The following is a 21200-nucleotide window of genomic DNA, read 5'->3' on the forward strand; positions in this document are numbered from 1 at the left end:
ATGAAGACATGAATAAACTCTTACTGTTCCACCACTGCTTCAAGAACCAAAGGTTTTGATACAGAGTGGTACTGTAGCACGTCACATACTATGATAAAACAGAGAGATTGCAGTACTAAACAATTAAATAATATACTACAGTATGGTTTTTCACATAGGAAGCCAAGAAAAAGTCCAAGTTATGGTTCCCATGATAACTACAGCTTGATTGTAGTACTATTTTATGCTTGTATATTTGAACAAACACATCAATTTACAATTGATGGGTAATTGTAACCAAAGGACACAGTCACATACTCTGTCTCACTCTTAAATAAATCAGTGGCATTCAAAATAAATTTCCATGCCACTTGTACAACTTGGTAAGGTGACTGTTTTGCTGGCAAGAAGAAAAGAGGCTATAAAAACATATAAACCGTATTTATCAAACAACTTCTCCAAAGTTATGGTGAAGCACAGAGGGCAACACTGCTGCACTTTGACTAGATTATGGACTATTGCAACATCCAACAAATTATGACATCCAGGTTTGTCCGTGTCATATTTGACTTGACTATACCACGATTCCCGGCTACTGCTAGTGAAATCCATTAAATATATTTAAGCTTAGCATTCATAAAAAAGCAACAGCAACAACAACAAAAAAAATGTATTATTGGAGTGCTTACTTTCAAAGAAAAAAGCTTGTTAAGAGAAACAAAACGAGACAATCGGACAAGACATTTGTAGACAGCGGTCAAAAAATACTATACTGAATATGCAGAGACCTAACAACAACAACAAAAAAAAGAATTCACAGTTAAACAACAAGCTGGGGAGGCTATCAGTAAGAACATTTTTCATCAAGAGGAGAATAAATCAGAAAAAAAAGAACTAGCAAGTAAAATTGCAAACAAACAATGTGTTCATAAAGGGGCAAAGTAATAAAAGGCCCTTTCACAAACGCCAGGCACACGAAGCCTCCTAGAGAATCCACTGGGCTAACATATAGCCAAGGTATGAAAGAAATGCTCTAAGAAAATACACAAAAATTACAGTTTTTTGCCTCTACTGTCATTGGAGAAGCTAAGGGAGGCTTTCACCTTCTTCATCACATAAAGCCTCAGAGGTAGTTTTGGTCAAACTAAAGCAAACAGTAGCAAGTTACCAAAGCAAGACGCTATTCACACAAGAGTTCTGAAAAGCTTCTGAAGGATGAAGTAGCCTGTCTATCCATTATACCACATAATATCTTGGTGTCAAACACTGCTATCATGCCAGTGGTGCATCAGTCACGCCTTTAGACTGCCAAGAACTAGAGACCAGCAAGTTCAGTGTCTCAGCAGGGAAAACAAGTAGATGGAAGAAACAACGTTCATGTGCACGTAGGCAAGTACAGACTACAAAGGTGACACTGATGCTTTCCCATAGAAAAGTCCTGTCTTACCACCACGTGAGAATTCTTTGAAGCAATAAGTAAGCAAAGTCTGAGCTAACTTGGATGACCAAAACAGGTGCCAGCTGCTGAACAAATGTCCTTCACCAACGGTTCCTAAAGAAACTGAGCTACAACAGCAAAAAGAGGAAACGTCTTCACATGGGTACAAAACCAGTTCAAAACAGGAAAAAACATTAGGAAACATCACCTGACGACTCCTTTCCAGACCTGTGTTGTTTAGCATGCACATAGAAGATCTGGAAACAGCCTTGAAGTGAATTTGCTGGTAATATTAGCAAGTTCATTTTCCTAAAGCAGGAAGCAACAGACCGTCATTGTACCCAGTGAAGGTGTAATAAAATGCAGATGAGATTCAGTGTAGGTAAATAGAAGGCAAGGCACCTGAGAAAATACAATCTAACTGTTTTGCATACATTTTACTGAGCTCTGACTCGATTACCTTATTGTCAAGAAAAAGATTTGGGAGCTAGAATAAATAGACCTAAGAAGACAAGATTTGTCAGAAGAGTAAACAGAATGCTAAGCATATTTAAGAAAAAATAAAACAAAACAATACCACAGAATTAGATGAGAGATGAGATGCACAAGTCTATGAGGTAACTCATATCTTGCTCCAGTGCCAGTGCTTGCTCTGCCCACCTCCACTTCAAAAGCAAAATTACTGAAGGACCAAAGGGGAGTGACAGGCATTTGAACACCCTTCAAAATCTCCAGTCTCGAGGAGGGACAACCAGGGAGAGAAGAGAGTCTACGAAATCAGGAGTGGCACGGAGCAGGTAAGTAGCGAACCATTGTTCCCTTTTTCTTTTAACAAGGAAACTAGAGAACATCAAACAAAACTAGCAGGTGGTAGGTTCAAAATAAAACAAATAAAAGGAAGCAGTTCTTCATACAATGTGTACTTAAGCTGCAGAACTCATTGTCACGGTCCCAGTGGAAGCCAAGAGTTTACACAGACCGAGAAAAGACTAGATGAATTCATGCAAGAAAAATTCATTAAGTGTTACCTATCATTTTTTTCCGAGGTAATTGTGAGCTGCAGAGTTGGGGAGGCTAGGGGGCTTACTCTGTTTCTGGACAGCCTCCACTGCAGCCACTGTGAAACAGGATTCTGGATGAGACAGACCTCTGGTCTCAAGTGGCAAAGCTATTCTCCGGTACAAAAAAAAAGCAAGAGCATATTCATAACGTGGCTTTAATCGCCAATATGCTACCTTGATAATACACAATTTCTACTATATCATTTTGCCTTCCTTTCATGAAGAAACAGTATTTTAGCTGATGCTATCAGTACTTGAAGAATGCCAGTGAAATTACATTTGAGAGGACCATAGCACGAATGAGAGAAGGCCATCTAAAATAGTATCAGACTATGCTGAAATTCTACCATTCCTGTATAAAAGATTATCCTATTACAACAACAAAAAATCAAATAGAGTTTATGATCTGGTTTTAACCCCTTGAGAGAGTAGGAAAAATAAATAAATAAATAAATAAGAGTGGATAAGGGTAGCAACAGAAACGCTGACAGTACTAAATACTGTATCACAAGCACAACTTCTCTGGATGCTACTCAGTACCTGCAGTGGTGGTTTTTAAGTTCAGTTTGAGAATAACTCAAAACAAAGTTGTGTCATACATTGAAATGTTAGGAATACTGAACTTGTATTAGAAACATTTTTCACATTTGAAAGAGGAAGAATGAAAAACAACACTAAGTGGTGAAAAAAAAAAATCAAAATATTCACACTTTTTCTGATTTAAACAGCAGTTGTAAGAGATACTATCAGCTCAAAGCACTGTCCTGAAGCTTTACTACTGTTATAAAAAGGTACTTAAAATAACTACAACATATTTAGGTTAAGCACTTAAAGGAATTACTGGAAGACTGAATTCAATCCTCAGCTCCAATCCACAAGTCATTGTGCAACGCCTTAGCTGCTGGAAACAATCCCTCTCTACTACCTATAAATTGGGGACCATGCCCACCTCCTGAATTAGGGGTACAATTTTTTTCCCCTCAACAAATACAGAAGTCACGGCAATTGCTGTCGTAAGCAACGGAAGAACTTTGCCTCTTTACACCTTCCAGCTTCTCCAGCTTCCTCCGACACGAGAAAGGTGCTGCAGCCGCTCTCTGCTGAGCGCAGCCCGAGCTTGAAGCCCGCAGCGTACGCCCCGTGCAGAGCAGGCCTTCTGCTAAACCTCCCTCCGCCAGACACAAGGGCAGCACAAGCCCGTGGTTTGTTTTCAGGGACTCATAACGACCGAAGTTTTCACAGGTACAGTAAAACTGACCATAACCCCCAGATCACACCCAACAAATTACATACCCTTGCTTGGAACCACACAGTCCTTCAAAGAGATTTTTCAGCTGTAGTTTAGTTTAGTCAAGTTAAATACTTGACTTGAGATGGAAGAAAAACCTCACAGAAGACGTGAGTCAAAATGGCTAATAACATAGCATAGAATAGGAAGTATACTATAGGAAGTCTACTATTTAAACTCTTTCTACTCCTAAAGCTAGGCTCAACATATAATAATCACAGACTATTTGGCAGACCTTATTCAGGAAACTGTGTAGGACAAGGGCGAAGCTTACAGTCCCTAAACTCAATACACACAATATAATTGTTTACAATTTACTCCTGAGAAAAATATTTAAAGGAAGAAGACATAAATTCTGAGAAATAGGAGACTCTTCAGACACAGACTCTAAACACTTAAACCGGATTTTTTTAAAGTGCTAAATACCAGACCAACTCTGCTTTTGAGGATAGTATTTCTCTATTGCACGAGAGCAGTAGCCAGGCAAAATGAACAACTGGTAAAGAACCAAGATCATCTGATGAGAACTGCTAGGTGAACAGCAAGTATTACAAATCCCCCCCAACATGGCAGACCTCAAAATACGTCGTTATGAACCCGGCAGAGCAGCCTGGAGTAGCACTCGGGTTCCTGGCTTCCGACCAGCTGCTCAGGCCACTAACCTTGAAAAGAAGAAAAACCATCCAAGCACTCGGGAGATGCACGCACTAAGCAGGTATTTTGCCTTCCATCACTTCCACGCGTAATTGAGATGAAGAGCATCAAATTCACTCACTGAAAATGAAGGTACTTTTTCTGATGGTACAGAAGAACTATGTGCCCAAAACTCCTCCTGACCTTTCAGCAAGTCTTGTGCTATTGCACAGGCCACACAGCAGCGACAGTCAGCATCAGCAAGCGGGAAAAGACCTCCACTGCTCCTATTTCCCACCCTCTCTTTTTTTTTTTTTTTTTTTGAGGCATCACTGTTTCTCAGTTCCTCTTAAACTCTTCCTATAGCAACGCCCACCACTCCAGACACCTCCAAATTTAATCCACTGGAATAAGCAGCCTTTAAATTAAGGTGTTATAAGGTCATATAGCAAGCAAGATGATCGGATTAAAGAGGAAGCGGAGTTATGTTAATACTGAGTCACTATTTTAAGATCTGTGTTCAAGACAACAGCATGATAGCCCTTCAAGTATAAACCAGTCTTCAAGCAGGACAGCTAAGAACTTTTCTATTATTAAAAAAAAAAAAAAAAAAGTTTTATTTCTTTTTTGAATCTGAACATGAAATGCAGGACAAAAATTCATCAGACAGACAAGATCTGGTCCCAGAGACAGATGTTTTACAGCTGTGCTTTGGGCTTCCTAAAGCCCATTAGAGCTAGCACATACAATTCCTAATGTAAACAAGCTGCTTTTAGTAACTACAATATTCACTCTGAACACACACAATGCTAGTCAGGGCCACCACTCCTCACAGTTTTCACCAAAAGCAGCTTGCAATATCCTCAGTGCCTTGAGACAGAACTCTTAAGTCTCCTCTCCTGTGCCTCCCGCCATCCCCTGCAGCTCCTGGAAGGGAATTTTTTAGACTTAAAACCTGCAGAGAGGAATCTAGATGTTGCATGACATTGTGGGTTTTTTTCCTTATCTATAGCATTTAACTTCCATTAAGGAACATACAATTGCCCAAGTTTTGAGAAAAACAAGAAGGAAAGCTTGAGATTCCACTCTTCCACCTGCTAAGAAGCCTGATTCTGTCACACTGCAGGCAGTTTGCACAAATAAATTTACAAAACAGCCGGGGCTCTTCAGAAAGCCAGCAGTTTCTTATGCCACGTTCCTGCTATGCTGAACGAGTCAACTCAAGCTGGCAGGTGGCTTGAGCAGGAGCTACAGTCAGAATCCTGATTTTTTTGTAAGGTGTTCATTCCTCCGCTGAGCTACACAGTGTATACCGCTCATTTCTCTCTGTGGAGAACAGCAAGAGTATATGGTATTACAGGAGTAAGTAAGCAGCATGTTATTTTATTTGCAATCTAACATTTTCACCAACTTCAAACAAATAAGGGTGTGTTCATTTCACTACCAGAACACTTTAGACTGTGATAGAAAGTAAGAGTCTTAGGCATCTACTATAACCAAGAGCTCTCATACCATCTCAAACTAAGAGGAATTATGTAGATACTTAGGATAAAGCTCTGAATAACGGAATTAAACGTTTATTCGATAAAATTTGAGACATACAAATTGACTCAGAAGGTTGATGAACCTAATGGAGAAGTTCAAGATTGACAAAAAAAAAAAAAAAGAATCACACCCTCCCCCCCAAGCAATGTACGTTCTTGTGAATACATTGTTTTAAATATTAAATATTTACATTTGAAATATCAGACAATTCATTTATACGTTAGTAAATCTTCAAGGCTTTTGTTCTCCTACATCAAGAGGAAAAATGGTTTCTGGGTATTGGATTATTAATTCTAACAAACTGTTTATAGCATGCAATCTATACCATCACTAGAAAAAACAAATTTTAATATCAATTTGAACTCAGGCCAGCACGTTTTTCTTTTGGTGTCCTTTGCTTCACAGATGATTATTTCTCCCATGAAGGTTCCCAGGCAACTGATCCAATCCACTTGCTCACTGCCACCAAAATGAAAAGATGAAAAGGGCTTGCTGCTCTCCAAGCCACTGGCCCCCCTTGTCCTTACTACCAGCTCTGGTGTTCATCAGATCCTTTTATGAGCCAGTCTGATTCATTACAACAGCAAAATGCTCTCCATTTTACCGAGTTATTTTTCTGCCATTTTAGTGAACTAAAGTGGTTCACAGAAGGACCTGACAAACACTGCTGCTATAACAAAGTAGCAGAGCCATGTGGTTGGGAGGAAGGGTGCAGGGGGACAAAGGCAGAGAGGAAACTTCTCCTCTCAGAACAATGTCCGGTTAAATTAGCTCACTGCATTTCTCAAACCATACCCTGACTTATAAATGATTAGATGGACCACAAGAAGGCATTCACTAGCTTTCAGCTATCTTCGGATCTACAATAAATTTATTATACAAAAAAAAAAATATAGTAATATGTATTCTTATACAGATTTAGTACTCCAGCAGGGGAAAAAAATAATAAGTTCTTACAAAGATAATAGCAAGATAAAGATAACTCAATTAGAAGAGAAGGGTAAAGAAAGCTTGGCAGATTTCATTCTATTAAAAAAAAAAAAAGCCCTGGGAAAGTGGTCACCAATCTCAGTAAACACGATGAAGAAAAGCTACAAGTATTTTTCAGAAGGAGAAAACAGCAAGAACTTTGCCTTTTCTCCTGAAGTTGCCACCAGTATCCAAGTAAGCCTAATCGGGGCAGGCTGACATGCCCAAGAGGGAATCTGGAGGGAGGCAGCCGAGCCAGCACGCTGCAAGGTGCTGTACCACAGGCGAGTGACAATGTGCTCCAGATGCCCAGTCCCAGGTCTTCTGCCCAGTGATTTCTCTCCACGGATCAATCTGCCTCATTCCCTGATGGACTGCCTACTGCGGATGTGCCATTTCACTTGAGAAGCAAGACGTGAACGCGTAACAAATATATCACTCCCACAGCCAAATTGAACCGGTGACAGCAGCAAACGGGACAGCTCAGCTGCTGGAGTCCTTATCTTGCTATTCAAAGCGCCTGGAGGCACCTCAAAACAGAAACAACTCATTTCAGCACGCACCCTGCCCCAAAACACCGCCACCGTTATACCTTATCAAATTAGACAGGGGGGTTTCAGCCTTCCTGACTCTACCAGCTGCCTACCAAAAATCTTGGTGTTGGGCAGCCACAGAGCACACCATGAATCCCTGCGTGCCACAAAGGAAGACAGCAGCAGATCCCAGAAGCCCCACGGGGGGCTAAGATCGGGCAGGCAGCCTGCATCCCAGCTGGCTCTCTAATATCTGCCTCCAGGAGCCCCTACTCGTCCAGCTCCTCCCACAGGAAAAATTCACATTGCCCAACCATCCCCACGCTGCACAGTCCAGTTGTGCCACTAGTCATGCGACAATCCCAGCAGGGGAATTGCACGTGAACCGCTGACAAGCCGAGGGCTGACTGACCATCCTTCATCCGGAGAGGCAGGCAGGAAGGCGGGCGCTCCGGTTTCCTTTCTTTTGGGAAGGGGGCAGGGAAAGGGGACTGGTGGTGAAAGGAGAGAAATAGATCAAGGAGATTAATCTTTTAAGAAATTTCCCTGACACAGTTATTTATGAGAAGAGCAATGGAAGAAATTCCTTTCACCTGCCATCTTTTTTGTAGCCACTGTTTTCTTTTTTAACACCCCAAAACTAAGTAATCATCGGTTTGGGCAGGGGGGAGCAGGGGTGTGAGGTGTTAGCTTATTTCCTTGAGAACTAGCCATACAAGAACTCAGTCACCTTAACCATAGCATTTCTCTAACCATAAGTAAAAAGCCACACACCCTTTTTTTTTGTTTGTTTGTTTCGGTGTGACATCTAACACACTCAACTTCTAAGACTAGATACTACAACAATTATCGGACCCGAGTTGGAAAGCATGTTTCTGTTCCAGCGTTGCCTTTAGCAATACGATTCTCCCAACAGCCATGCCATTTCTATAAAACAACCCCTTCCTTCTGCACGGCTGCCACAAAGTTCAAATTGTATTTAAAATACAAAAGTACGTTCGCTCAAAGTCACTTCTGTGAGGGAAGGTGGCATGGGCTGGGGATTACTGCAGAGCTGTACTAAAGGAGAGATACAGTTGCAACTGATGCAGGTTGTTTTTTTTTTTTTTTTTTTCAGTAACCTCTGTTAAGGTTACAATATAATTAAAGAAGCACCTAAACTGCCTTCACTTCTGTACCAAAAAGAAAACAAAATTACAATATACCTTTGCAGAAATCAAGAGAGAAAGAGGTGGGGGGGGAAGTGAAGCTGAAGCCTGCTCATTCACTTCCCCACCGGTGAAAGAGAACGATGATTGAGCTAAGGAGGAACAAGGCTGTACCCCATTCACAGGGCTGAGTGAATGCAAAGCACAGCAGACACCTCGTAATGGTACTGATAAATAAACTGAATTACTTAGCAGGTCTCTCCCAGACTTACCTCCTGAGGCAGTCCAGAAACCCCTATTTAACTCACTTTCTGAATGACTCTTTCCTAAATCAAGAGAGATATTAAATTGCTTGCTATAAACTCTCAGTTTAATTCTTCACGGTTGAAACAACTTGAGGCAAGAATTATACTCTTAGCAAGAGTCCCCTCATCAGAGTTTAAAGGAATCTCTCAACTCAAATAAGCAATGGCTACAATGACATGAGGCCTTCATTTAAGCCATCCTGACACGACCACATCACCCTGTGAAGTCTGCAAGATCCTCCCAGAAACCAGCAGCATAGTCCAGGTGCCTCTCAAACCAGGAGCCGGAGGTGATGACCTGCCTGCTTTTATTCCTTGCAATAAACCACCAAAACCAACAAGCAGCTACTCTAGTCCAATTGCAGCATAAACCTGAGCACATTCTCAAAAAGCCATGGGACCTGCCTAGATATATGCCAGAGATCTTATTTCAAGCTAAAAACCGCAGTTATGGTTGTTCAGGTATTTCTGATCTCACATGAACAAATAATGCACATTCAGATATAGAACTAAAAGCAGCGAGTTACTGGGCTGCCAGATTTCTGGACTTCAGATACTTGTTCCTGGGGTAGGAGAGCGTAAGATTTTGAAAACGTTTGTTATACCCTAAATGGCTAATTAAGGTGTGTCCTTGAAATCCACCAGTCTCTCACCTGCGTGCAATTTTACCTCAGCCCTATCAGTGATTTCTGAACATTTGTTAGCCTCACCATTACCTTCCTTTCTTTAATGCTTCTTCTATCAAGTTTTAAAAACAGTGTCACTCATATCTCCTTTCCAGTTGTCGTATTTTCAACTCAAATACTAAACTCTATAGTCCAGACCGACACACACTTTACTGTACATTTTACCAAGTAACATTTCAGCTCTGGATTTCAATCTCAACAGCTACATCAATGAATCCTCTCTGAAGCAAGGAATATTTTCTTATCATAAGTTATCATCAGCTCAGACTTTCCACTTACTAGCTCACCTAAGTTGTTAATACCAAAGACTTTAGCTGAATTTCTCCATTTCTCTCATGTGAGAGCTTGCTTCAGGTTTCTCACGGAACATCACTACCCCAATGCTTTCTATGATGAAGACTTTTTTCTCCTCATTTTGTCCTATCACTGATCTCTAAACTTCTAAAACTCCAGCTTTCAGTTCAGTTTTAGCTAGTTTCCCCCCGAATTCTCCCTCAAAGAATGACCGGTATTCCTTCGCACCTACAGACTACCCGTTTAACAAATCCTGTTTACCCTGTAAATAAATCCACAGGCTTCCTATTTTAAGATCCAGGACAAAAGTGCCTTTATGAAAGTCTTCCTTGGACTTGCTCCAGGTTCTGATCTGCTTTACCACTGGGCACATAGTTCTTGGCCTCCAAACCTTCCCTACTTCTTTCAAAAACATCGCAATCCCCCACAGGAGCTCCTCCTCACGCCCCAAATTCCCCTGTCTGGCAAGGGAATATCCCACAAGAGCTATCCCCATTTCACACTCCCCACTCGCACAGCTCCTCCGTGCACAGAGCGAGCGAAACAACGAACAGCTGGATGTCCTAACTATTAAACGATGGGCGAACGTCATTCTCATGAAAACAAAACTTGAAATGACAAGAGTCCCAAAGAACCTCTGGAAAGCTGCCGGCAGCGCCCAGGCTCTAACCTGAGACTTCAGCGGGCTTTGGTGCAGCCAGCCAGCTCTTCCCACAACCAACAAAAGCATCCTCCGATGCTTTGGGTAGAAAGCAGTACTACTAAGAGTTGAAACGCGTGTTTATTTCACAACATACCCTAATTATCTAAGGCTGGCAAGAAAACGCAACTCCACTAAGCAAACGGAGAGCAATACAATTTGGAAAGAAGATTAAAAACCCAATAGGAAAGGCACAATCTGAAGAGGAAGAAAAATCTATGGGAAAGCTGGAGGGGTGGGGGGGGGCAGGAAGGAGAAATAGAAAGAAAGAAAAGGTTTAGATTTCAGAGCAGGACTGGTTTTGCTCCGTAAAAAGAGTCATACTTTGTACACCTCCGTAAAATGCTTTAAGAAGTGGCGCTTACTTTGTAGCTAGAAATCAAAATAAATGGTGGGCAGGCCAATTTCTTTCAAAAAATCACTAAGAAGAAATTTTAATGCCAGATACCTGTTGAAGTTCTCACAGTAAACGGAAAGCTCAACTGGACGGCTTAAAAAGCATCTCAAGGACATTAAAATTGAAGTGCTTCCAAAACTATCCGGCAGTGGATTCTCCACACACCAGCTACTCTCAGGCAGGTAAGTTGCTTCACTGCTTGCTACGATCACCAGCCCATATTTAAATGAAGCCTGAACAGAATAACCTCTAGGATCAGGACCGCGTATGTGAAATTTAATTTTCCTCTCAGAACCATTAGGAAGAAGGCAGACATTTTGGCTGCAATGACTTTTTCCAGACAATTGATTCTCAAAGTTATTTATTCCCCACCATTCCCCTCAAGGCCCTCTCGTCACAGCAATTGTCTATGTCAGAGGAAGGTTGGGCTCAGCTCCCATGAAAGCCAAGCAAAACCACACCCAAAATAGCTATATAGGTCACTACAAAGCAAAGCGAGCCCTACATCACGCCAGCGAGGGCTTCTGCTTAGTTCCTATATGCCAACAAGCTTTCAAAGTCATGTTAGATACAGTGGTAGCTTATTTGGCAATTAGCATTCTTTTAACTGAATTTCAACTTTTAAATTAAAATGCTTAAATTAAGAAGTATCTCTCTTTTTTCTTAAGGGGGGGGAAAAAAAGAAAAAAAGAGAACGGATTTAGCATTACAGCAGCAAAACAATCAGGATGTTTAGAACCCACTAGTGAACAGCATTCATGGAACAAGAGAATCCAACAGCACGAAGACCCTTGGTTTTGACTTGGCTGCTTCTAGGTGCGTGTTTACATCTTTGAAAAGTCACAACGTTGGAAGCTAAGAGCTAATCAGCTTTTGTATACTTAAGAATATCCTTAAGAGCTTTGTTGTCATATTCAGGCGCTTGGAATGTGTCCTTTAGGTCACAGCCTCCTTTTTGTTTTATCATGCCTTCCAACCTCATTTTCCAAGTAAAAATTCTAGTGTGCAACTACGATGTGGTATTTCCACGACCGCTCATCTCGGGTAAGATACGAACCACCAAAAGTTACTGTTAGATTCTGCAAGAGGAAAGAAATCAAGAGGAAAACTCCTCCCTCAGGTTTCAGTATCTTGTCAGAATCCTAATAAAAACACGGGCTGTTTCTGCATGTTGTACCTCACTCCTTCCTCTGAAAGGTTTCTAAAAATAAATTATGCTTGGAGCTTCCTTTTGCCTTATTATCACTGCCAGAATACAGACAATGTTTGCAACTTTCTTCCATTAAAACCCAGTGGTTCATATTTGTGTAAACAAGCTATTCACAGAAACAGGAATGATGAGAAATGATGAAGTTAATGTCTGTCTTAATGATGAAGCTAAATAGATGCAGTAAATTAATACAATAACTTTTCTGTTGAAAAAGTGAAATCTAAAGCCTCACCTACACATAAAAGACTCATTTGTAAAAAAGACGGTTTAATTATTTACTAAAATTTGCAGTTTTCTCATGTATACAGGGAAGATAAAAGTATCACCCGTGTTACTGATGGACATCCGTTAACCTGCTCATAAATCTGAGCAGTCGGTGATCTGCTCATAGCAGACAAATACAAAAGGGTTTGGAAGTCAGGATTTAAGGGAACCGGGGGAAGGAGGACGCTCAGACACACATCACTTGTCACACAGTTGCCTGTATCCTCGCTAGCCACGCAAATTTATTTGAACAACGCTAGATTCACGAGAGCAAACACCAACCAGCGGATTCGAAAAGCTTTCCCTCTGAAAATTAATGTAAAAATTAGATGAACGGGAAACAAGGGATAGAGTCAAGGCACAGGATTTAAGGCAACGCATGTGTTTATTCTCACCCACTTTCCTTCTGGTTACTTTTTTCCTCCTCTTCCCACCGCAACAACCCTTACGTATCACACCATACGGCTAAAAAACAAAACACAACCCCAAAGAGCCGGCTGCTACGGGACGCTATGGCAAACCACAGAGTCCCACTGCGAGATGTTCAGCAGCTCTCCGAAAACCCGCGAAGTTTCTATTGCTTGGGCCTTCCACCTTTACAGAAAAATCACACCTGGGGTGGTTTTGTGGGTTTTAAAGCGGTGCCTTATTCTGACACTGCCGGGGCAGGACGGGCCCATCGGCACCGAGAGGCCACCCACCTTCTTCGGGACACCCTTTTTTTTTTTTTTTTTCTTTCCCTCAGCTTCGCCAACATCTTCTTTCGCCTTTACTCACGAATAATTCACTTTACGTCTCTCCAAAGTCCTAATATTATTTGAGCGTTATCCAGCAGTACCGTGGACGTTCATCTGAAGCTTTTTGGTGCGAAGCGGCAAATAATTCGCGTGCAGAAAAGCTACGCGCCGGTTAACTGACCCCTCTACGTGGGCTGGGAGGTCTTCACAGGGCTGCTTGGACCTAACGCTTCAGGTTTCCACGTTAACCAAATTCAAAAGAAAATGGTTACAACTCAAATCCCCCAGCACTGCACGGAGTTCAGACTGCAAGAGAACATCCCGCTATACCTCGCTTTGTCCCATGTTTTTACACCACCACCTCCTTCGAAACTCTTATTTATTTTCCTAAAAGGACTGCGTGATCCTTACCCATGATGAAAACTTTCCTTAATTACTGAAGAGGCAATAAAATCGTTTTGGGTTTCGAATCTGAGCAAGTTCTTTCCACTGTTTAAATAACTTAGCCAGGATTTACAAGTACTAACAGAAATATCATTAAACTGTTAAATATTTAGTAATATATTTGGTCAGATACGATTATCCAATTAGTATCAGTGAATCACTAATTCAGTTAAAACTTGCAATCACAAGCATTTAACGCTCTGCCTGAGAGCCTGTTCTACAGCTTCCATAATGATCTTCACATATTTCTTACTAAAAAACAAAGCTCAAAAGAGACTGAAAATAAGCAGTTTAGGTTAACAGAAACGCAGGACAGGGGATGTGTGAATCTGTGGCATTTCCCAATGTTATAGTAGGGGAGAAACTCTGTTTTGTAAAACTGTTTCAAACTTCAACTGACGTCTCACACAAAAAATAATTACTTTTTCCAAACAGTTGTGGTTTTATCCTAGAGGAAAACAGCACGCTATCAAAAGGATCTCTGCGAAACCCTGAGCACATTTACAACACCAAACAAGAGGAAACAAGCAACGTTCCCCCTTTTAGTAGCTGGAGATTGGAAAACGTACAGAAAGTAATTCTTCTAATCACCTGTTACGAACCTCAGAAACAAATGGTTAATTTTCCCTCGGACTGCATCTTATTTTAAAAGGTTTTACTAGAATTTTTCCGCCGCTGCTAAGAAGGCAGACCTCTCGGAAGAAGCCCTCTCTAACTATCTCCTCACCATTAAGTTTGTCAGCAACCTTGCCGTCTAGAATGTATTTTATGGAGAGCAACGTGATTTTTTTTTTTTTAATTTTTTTTTTAAAGGAAAAAAAAAAAAAGTGTTGGAAACTTTGAGGATAGAAACTAGAGAGAGTCGAAGTTCCTCTCTTAGCAGCGCCTAGCAATGGCAAGGAGAGAGTTCTGCAAACGTGCCCCAAGCATCCAGCTACATTTAGCTTTCAGCCTTTTTATTATCATTGTCAATGAATGGGCCCCAGTCAAATTAAAGCTGCCATTTTAGGTTAAAGACTAGAGAGCCTCTGTTGTGCAACAGCGAGACAAAAACACTCCAAGCGACAGATGCAGCACTCTCATTGGAAAACGATGGATTTCAACTTTTATTTCAAAAAAATAATAATAACTACCGATCATGCTTTTTAATATGAATTATATATTGATACTCACACATTACCGCAAACTAACGGGATTTATAATTGGGATAAATCAGCTACCCATGCTGCTAAGGTCATAGTCATTAAGATTTTTTTGTCGTCGTTAGAATGGATGATCTGTGAGGAAATGAACAGAAACATTTTTTGTTCAACTTGCTTGTTTGTATCTCCGCTAGTCCCACATACCACGAGAAAAGAAAAAAAGAACAGGAAAAAAAAAAAAAAAAAAAAAAAAAAGGCAAACACATTCTCCCGAAAGCCATCTTCTAGGATAAACACAGCTCGCAATCTGCTCTGATGAAAGTAAATTCGAGACGCACACCGACACAGAAACAAACTTATCGCATCGAGGTTATTCTGATATTCCCCGAGCCAAAAAAGAAAAAAGAAAAAAAAAAAAAAAAAAAAATCATCCTCGAAAGACCAAGTGGCTGGAGGGGTGGGGAGGAAAGGGAAAAAAAAAAAAAAAAAAAAAAAGGCTTCTCGCAAACGTAAAAACAAAACAAAAAAAAACAACAACAAAAAAAATCGCCCTTTTCTGTAGTTGGAAGGCACGCTCGGCCCCTTCCCAAACGAAAACAAAGGCAGAAAGTGGGGAAGTGCGGGAGAGTTGCGCGGCGCGCCGAGCGGCCCCGGCCGTGGGCAGGGAACTCCCGGGCACCGCGACTTTCCTTTTGTCCATTGTCTGTTTAAAAAACAACTAGTTTCAACCCGGGCGTGAGCGGGGTGTAGGAGTGAGCCGCGGAAACCGGCTCCATTTCCAGCCCGTGCCCCGCAGCCACCCCCTTCCCAGGCGCCCTGACCCCCCGCGCACACACACACACACCCCCCCCCACATCACCCCCCCCAGACACCCACCCGCGAAGGCCGGTCCGGCGGCGTGGGGCCCTCCCGCGGGGGCTCCCCCGGCGTGGGAGCGCGTCCCCCCCCCCCCCCGATGTAACGCTACCGGGATAAACGAAGGCAACGTAATGATGGCTGCTCATTGCCTGCAGCGCCTTCTCCCTGAGACTCACTAACAACCCTGCCCCCCCCCCCGCCTCCCTCCCCCCGCCACCGCACACACACACACGCACACGCGCGCTGCCCGCTCCCCCCTCCTCAACCCCCCCCCCCATCCCACCGCCCCACGCAGCCGCGACCGCCCCCCCCCCCCCCGCCTTTCCCCTCAGCCTCACACACCCCCCCCCCCCTCAACCCCCCCCCGCGCCCTGACCGCTTGGCCTCAAACCACCTTTTTCCGCTCACCCTCCAAACGGCCCGGAACGGGGCGGGGGGGGGGGGGGGGGGGGGGTGTTGCGGGGAGCGCCCCGGCCCCGACCCCATGTGCGCGGCGGCGGCACCGCCCGCCCCGGCGGAGCGCGGTGCCCGGCGGGGTGAAGCCCCTATTATGCGGCGTCCGCCGGCACCGCTCCGGCTGCCTTCGGTAGCGTCTTCCCTTCCCGTCCCCTCCCTCCTTCCCTCCCCCGCTCCCCTTTCTTCTCCGGCCGACGGAGAGAGCGCCCGGCCCCCCCCCCCCCCCCCCCCCCGCCAACCCCCCTCCGCTTCCCTCCCGCCGCCGCCGCCGGGGCAGGACGATCCCCCCGCCGCGCACACCGGCGGCCGCAGCGGCACCTCGTGCTCCCGCCTCCCTCCTCCTCCTCCTCCTCCTCCTCCCTCCCCGCCCGCCTTCCTGCCGCCCGCCGCCACCCACCGCCCGGCCTCCGCTGGGGGTGCCCCCCGTTGCGGCCCGGCCCCGGCCCCGCCGGCCCATGTGCGGGGAGCGGGGCGGTGCCGGGGCCGGGGCCGGGGCCGGGCCGTGCGCGGCGGGGAAGCGCCCCCACTTTTGTTAAAAGCGCTCGTTGTGCCGCCGCGGCCGCCGGGAGCCGTCAGCGTGGTCAGCGGGGGGAAGCGCTCCCGCGGCCAGCCCGGCCGCCGCTGGGCCCCGGCCGCCCCCGCCGCGCAGTTTCGCTCAACTTTTCCCGGATTTTTAGTCACCCTCCAAACTTGCGGAGAAGAAGCGGGGAGCGAGGGGGGGGGGGGGGGGGGGGGGCGGGGAAGGGAAGAAGGGAAGGGGCGCCGCCGCTCCGGCTCCCCCGGTGCCCTCCCCTCCCCCGAGGCGAGGCAGGCGGCCGGCCGGCCGCAGCACAACAAAAAGCCATTTACACCCGGGGAAGTGCCCCGCTGAGACACCCCCCCCCCCCTCCTCCTTCTTCTCCCCCCCCCCCGCCCCGCCTCGCCCGGAGCCGCGGCGGGGAGCAGCATCCCCACCGCCCCCCCTCCCACCACCACCACCACCCCGGGGCCGCCGCCGGCAGCCAGCACCGCCGCTCCGCTCCGCCGGGGCCGGGGACCTGCCGCGGGTCCCCGGCTCCATGGCCGGCGCTCGCCCTTCCTCCCTCTCCCTCCCTCCGCGCCCAGCGAGGTGCGGGGTCACTCACCGGGCCGGTGCGTGGCCGTCGGGGGCCGTCGGGGACCGGTGTCCCCCGCTCGCTCCCTCGCTGCCCTCCGCCGAAGGGCCGGGGAGGAGGAGGGGACACGCTCCGGAGTTAGTGCCGCCGGCCGCGGATTGGGGGGGGGGGGGGCGGGGGGGGCGGGGGGGGGGGTTGGAGAGGAGGGGTGGGGAGGGGGGGGTGAGGCGGGGTGCGGGTCTCACACACACACAGGCACGCACGGAGTTGCTCGTTCGCACCGGGGCTGGGCTAAGAGGGGGGGGGGGGGGGGGGGAGATCCCTGACCGGGGCGGGCGGGCGAAGGAGGGGTAGAGAAGGGAAGGGAGGGAGAGGAAGGGTCAGCGCGGGTCTCGGGTAGTTTCGGGGGTCTCCCGCCGGGTCCCGGCTCCGCTTCGCTCCTTTGTGTAATTTCACTCGATTCAAGTTTAATCCGATAGTTCCCGAGCGAGCGAGCGAGCGAGCGCGCCCGCCGGAGCCGAGCCGAGCGCGACACCAGCCAGGCGGCTGCCGCGGCTGCCGCCCCCTGCGCCCGCCCGCCCCCGCCCCCCCCTCCCCTCCCTCCGCCGCCACAAGGCGCGCCCCCGACACCGCCCCCTCCCCGGGGGCGAGCGCCGCCGCGCGCCCCGCCCCCCCCGCGACGTCACCGCCCCGCCCGGTATAATTTATGCAACGAGGAGAGAGGGGGGGGGGGAGGAAAAGAAAAAAAAAAAAAAAAGAAAAAAAAGAGAAAGGGGGGGGTAAAAAAAAAAAAAAGGAAAGACAAAAAAAAAAAAAAAAAAACAACCGCCCGCCCGCAGCATCGGTCGGGGGACACTGGGGGCGAGGAAGCGCTGCCGCGGGGCGGGGGCCGGCGTCTCGTCCGTGGGCCTCCCCCCCGCCGCTCCGCCCCGGCTGCCGGTGACCGGGCAGGGCAGCCCCGCACCGTGGGGTCAGCGCCGCGTCCCGTCCCGGGAAACTCCCGGTGAAGCCCGGGAGAGGGGGGCGGCGGAGGCAGGGAGGGGGGGAGGGAACGGGGGGTGTCACCGTGTCACCGCCGCGCTTCAAACTTCCCAAACGCGGCGGCGAAGTGAAACCGAGAGGCGCCCCGGGAGGCTGCCCGCCACCCCCCACCCCCCCCCCCCCCGCCGCCGAGGCGAGGCGGGGCGGGATCGCTCGAGTCCGCGATTTCGGGTGGACTTTGGCCCGACCGGGCCGGGTTTTCAAAGGGAAGCGGCCATTAAGCGCTGCCCCGCCCGCGGGGGCCCGGCGGGGCCGCTCCCCGCCCCCCCCGGTACCGGCCCCGGGGCGTCCGCCGAGCCCTGCAGCCGCCGTGTCCCTAAGCCCCACACTCACATCCGCGATACGCACCCGAAACAAACTCATGCCGTAAGTAAATGGGACAAAAATCCCACCAAAAAAGTGGTTACCGGTAGAAGCGCGCTTAACGGTCTTCCCTGCAGCGCTCGGGAAACTAAATATGCGCCTTCCAAGTATAAAGAGATTAAAATGTAAACCCAGTGTAAAGATGCTCTGCCTTACAGGAATTTTCAGCGAGTCATTTGACGCGGGTAAACTCTTCACCATCGTTGTTTGTAGCAGGTTGGGGAAGGAAAAAGTCATGCGCTGCTGGGTAGGGGCACCCTCCTCCTTCCACCTTCCACGCCCCACCCCCCCCCCCGTTCCTCCTTTTTAGGGGGCTTTTCGTGCACCCACACGCACACCTCGCCTATGGGGGGAGAGAGAAGGTGTCTTCGCAGGATCTCGCACGGCTTTTTCCCCTACGCTCCCTTCACACCCGGTTAGCAAGCCGGAGCGGGGCGACGTGGATGCCAAAAGCTCCCCTGGCTCCGTGGGCCCTCGGCTCCCTCGGTCCAGGTGTCCGCGCCGGTGCTGCGGCCGGGACGGGCCGCTACAGCCCCGGAAACATTGGAGGCTTCTCCGGAGCAAGTCTGGAACTCTTCCACATCATGGCGTGCGCGCCTGGCCTACCCAACCTCTCTTGGGTTTAGGGGGAAAGCACCTTTTGGGGAGAAGGGCCGGTTTGCGGCCGGCGAGGCCCCCGCGCCCACGCAGAGAGGGGGCCAGCAGCCGGGGAGGTGACGCTGTCCCCTGCTTTCAACTGAAAAACGTGCCGAAAAGCCGATGGCACGCGACGGTGTGGTAGAATACGTAACCCTGTTCTTCACCACGGTCTTCCATAAAGTTAAAAAAAGCAAGTGGAAATAGTGTTTAAAAAAAAAAAAAACACAACAAAAAAACGTGGAAGCAGCAGCACGTGCCCCAAGTATACCTTCACCAAATTCGCTCGGTTTACAATCGTTCTATTTTTAATGTGCATTTCTCTACTTGGTGAAAAGAAAAACAAAAAAAAACCCAAAAAAAACATACCCTACACAGAGGTATCCTCCCAAGTTACTAAATGTAATCAGTTTCAGTTTTCTCTTGCAGTATGTTGACAGACAAGAGAGTAAACAGCCTAGAAACACTAACCCACAAATCTGTTTTTCTGCCTGTATCGTTTAACTGTGCCCCTAATCTGGCAGCCAAGCATCCTGGAGTAGCGTAAACTCACCTGGAACTCCCCTTGCTTTCAAAGATTTAAGTTCTCCAAGATTTAGAGGCAAGAGAAACTCATTCTGAGACCAACTGCCAGCAGCCTCACTGTTCCCTCTAGAACTTCTTTCAGTTTCTTGTTGAGCAGAAATCAGATTGCAAAGCTTCCGAGCATGAAAAGTGTTTAAAGAATATTGTGGTGACAGGGTAAGACAATCAAAGACATGCAGCATTTCTTTTAAAAAGTAGGATTTTGGCATGGCACTAGCAACCAGGGGCACATGTGTAGATACTTAGGTAAATGTTCGTCCCAAGGGAAGGAAAAAAAAAAAAAAAAATGCCCCAGTCTCTAGTGCATGCCTCTTGCTGAAGGCACAGAAGGAGCTTCCCGGGTCCCATAAATCATCCTCAGGCCGCGGCCTGCGAAATCAGCTGGCTTACGACTCAGGTAATAAAAATGTGAAGGGAGCCTCCCAACGTTTTCCAACCTTTGAAGAAACCAGAATCTGCAAACAGCACTTTCACAAAGCAGGGAGAATCGCGGCCTCCCTCCAGCTCCTCAGCAGCAGCAGGAAAGGCAGAGTAAGGAGAAGTGCCGCAGGGGTTTCGCCGCGCCAAGGTGGGACGTGGTCCAGGTGTGGGACATGCATACCCGGCGGTAGCACCAGCCAGGGGTGAACTACCTCACTGCATAGCTGCGACGGAGGAAACAGTTTTGAAACCTTAACACGTGCTTCAGCCAGTCCCCGAAGAGAAAGTCGTAACTCCCAAAGTTATCAACAAGCACTTTGCAGCTCCGTAGGAGAGTCAGGAAACAGGAACGTGGCAAGTCTTCGTGATTAACCTTATTGGTAACAGCTTATTAAAATATCCAAGAGATGACAGGGATGAAAATTCACTTGTAGCCACCCAACGCTTTGTATGCTGTTGGGACGAAGTAATCCATCTGATGTAGGCAGCCATTTGGCTCGCAGATTAGAAAGAATTTGCATTAATGGCTGAGAATTTCAACAGCAGTTGCAGAGCAAGGGTATGTGTACCAACAAAACCCCGGCGAATTGCTACACTTTACCTAACTAGGTAAACTTTCAAGGTGGGGATAGTTTGTACAAAGCCGAGCAAGTCACCGTGTATGACGGGCATAATCACGCAGAGATAAGTTAATGTGCTCCGCAAGAAGTACGGCACAGAGATTACTGAGCGGCATTTACATCTGTTTTAAGACATCAGTACTACAGAATGCAAATGATTTAGCACCACATGAAAATACAAAGGAAGGCTACTTATTCACCAGGCTTTGAAGAACCAGCATCTGTTTTAACAGGCAGGTATAGAGAAATGTAATCTGCAGGTCTAGACGCTGTCAGATCCGGAGGCGGCCGGCGGCACCTCACGCCGCCGAGTCCCCCCACGAGCCGGGGGCAGGTTGGGCCCGTGGGCCACAA

At 47.1% G+C, this 21200-nt stretch overlaps 1 protein-coding gene across 1 annotated transcript in view; it reads right to left on the bottom strand.

The window, feature by feature from the left end:
- The window catches only part of CHD7 (chromodomain helicase DNA binding protein 7), a 133017-nt gene extending 115250 nt beyond the window's left edge, over window positions 1-17767 (bottom strand). The window contains 2 exon segments of the mRNA XM_042785780.1: window positions 14805-14908; window positions 17212-17767. The gene's annotated coding sequence lies outside the window, so the exon portion shown is untranslated.
- Window positions 17768-21200: the final 3433 nt, after the last annotated feature.

Source organism: Tyto alba, unplaced genomic scaffold (genome assembly GCF_018691265.1).
Source record: "Tyto alba isolate M040663 unplaced genomic scaffold, T.alba_DEE_v4.0 Super-Scaffold_9, whole genome shotgun sequence".
Taxonomy (NCBI): domain Eukaryota; kingdom Metazoa; phylum Chordata; class Aves; order Strigiformes; family Tytonidae; genus Tyto; species Tyto alba.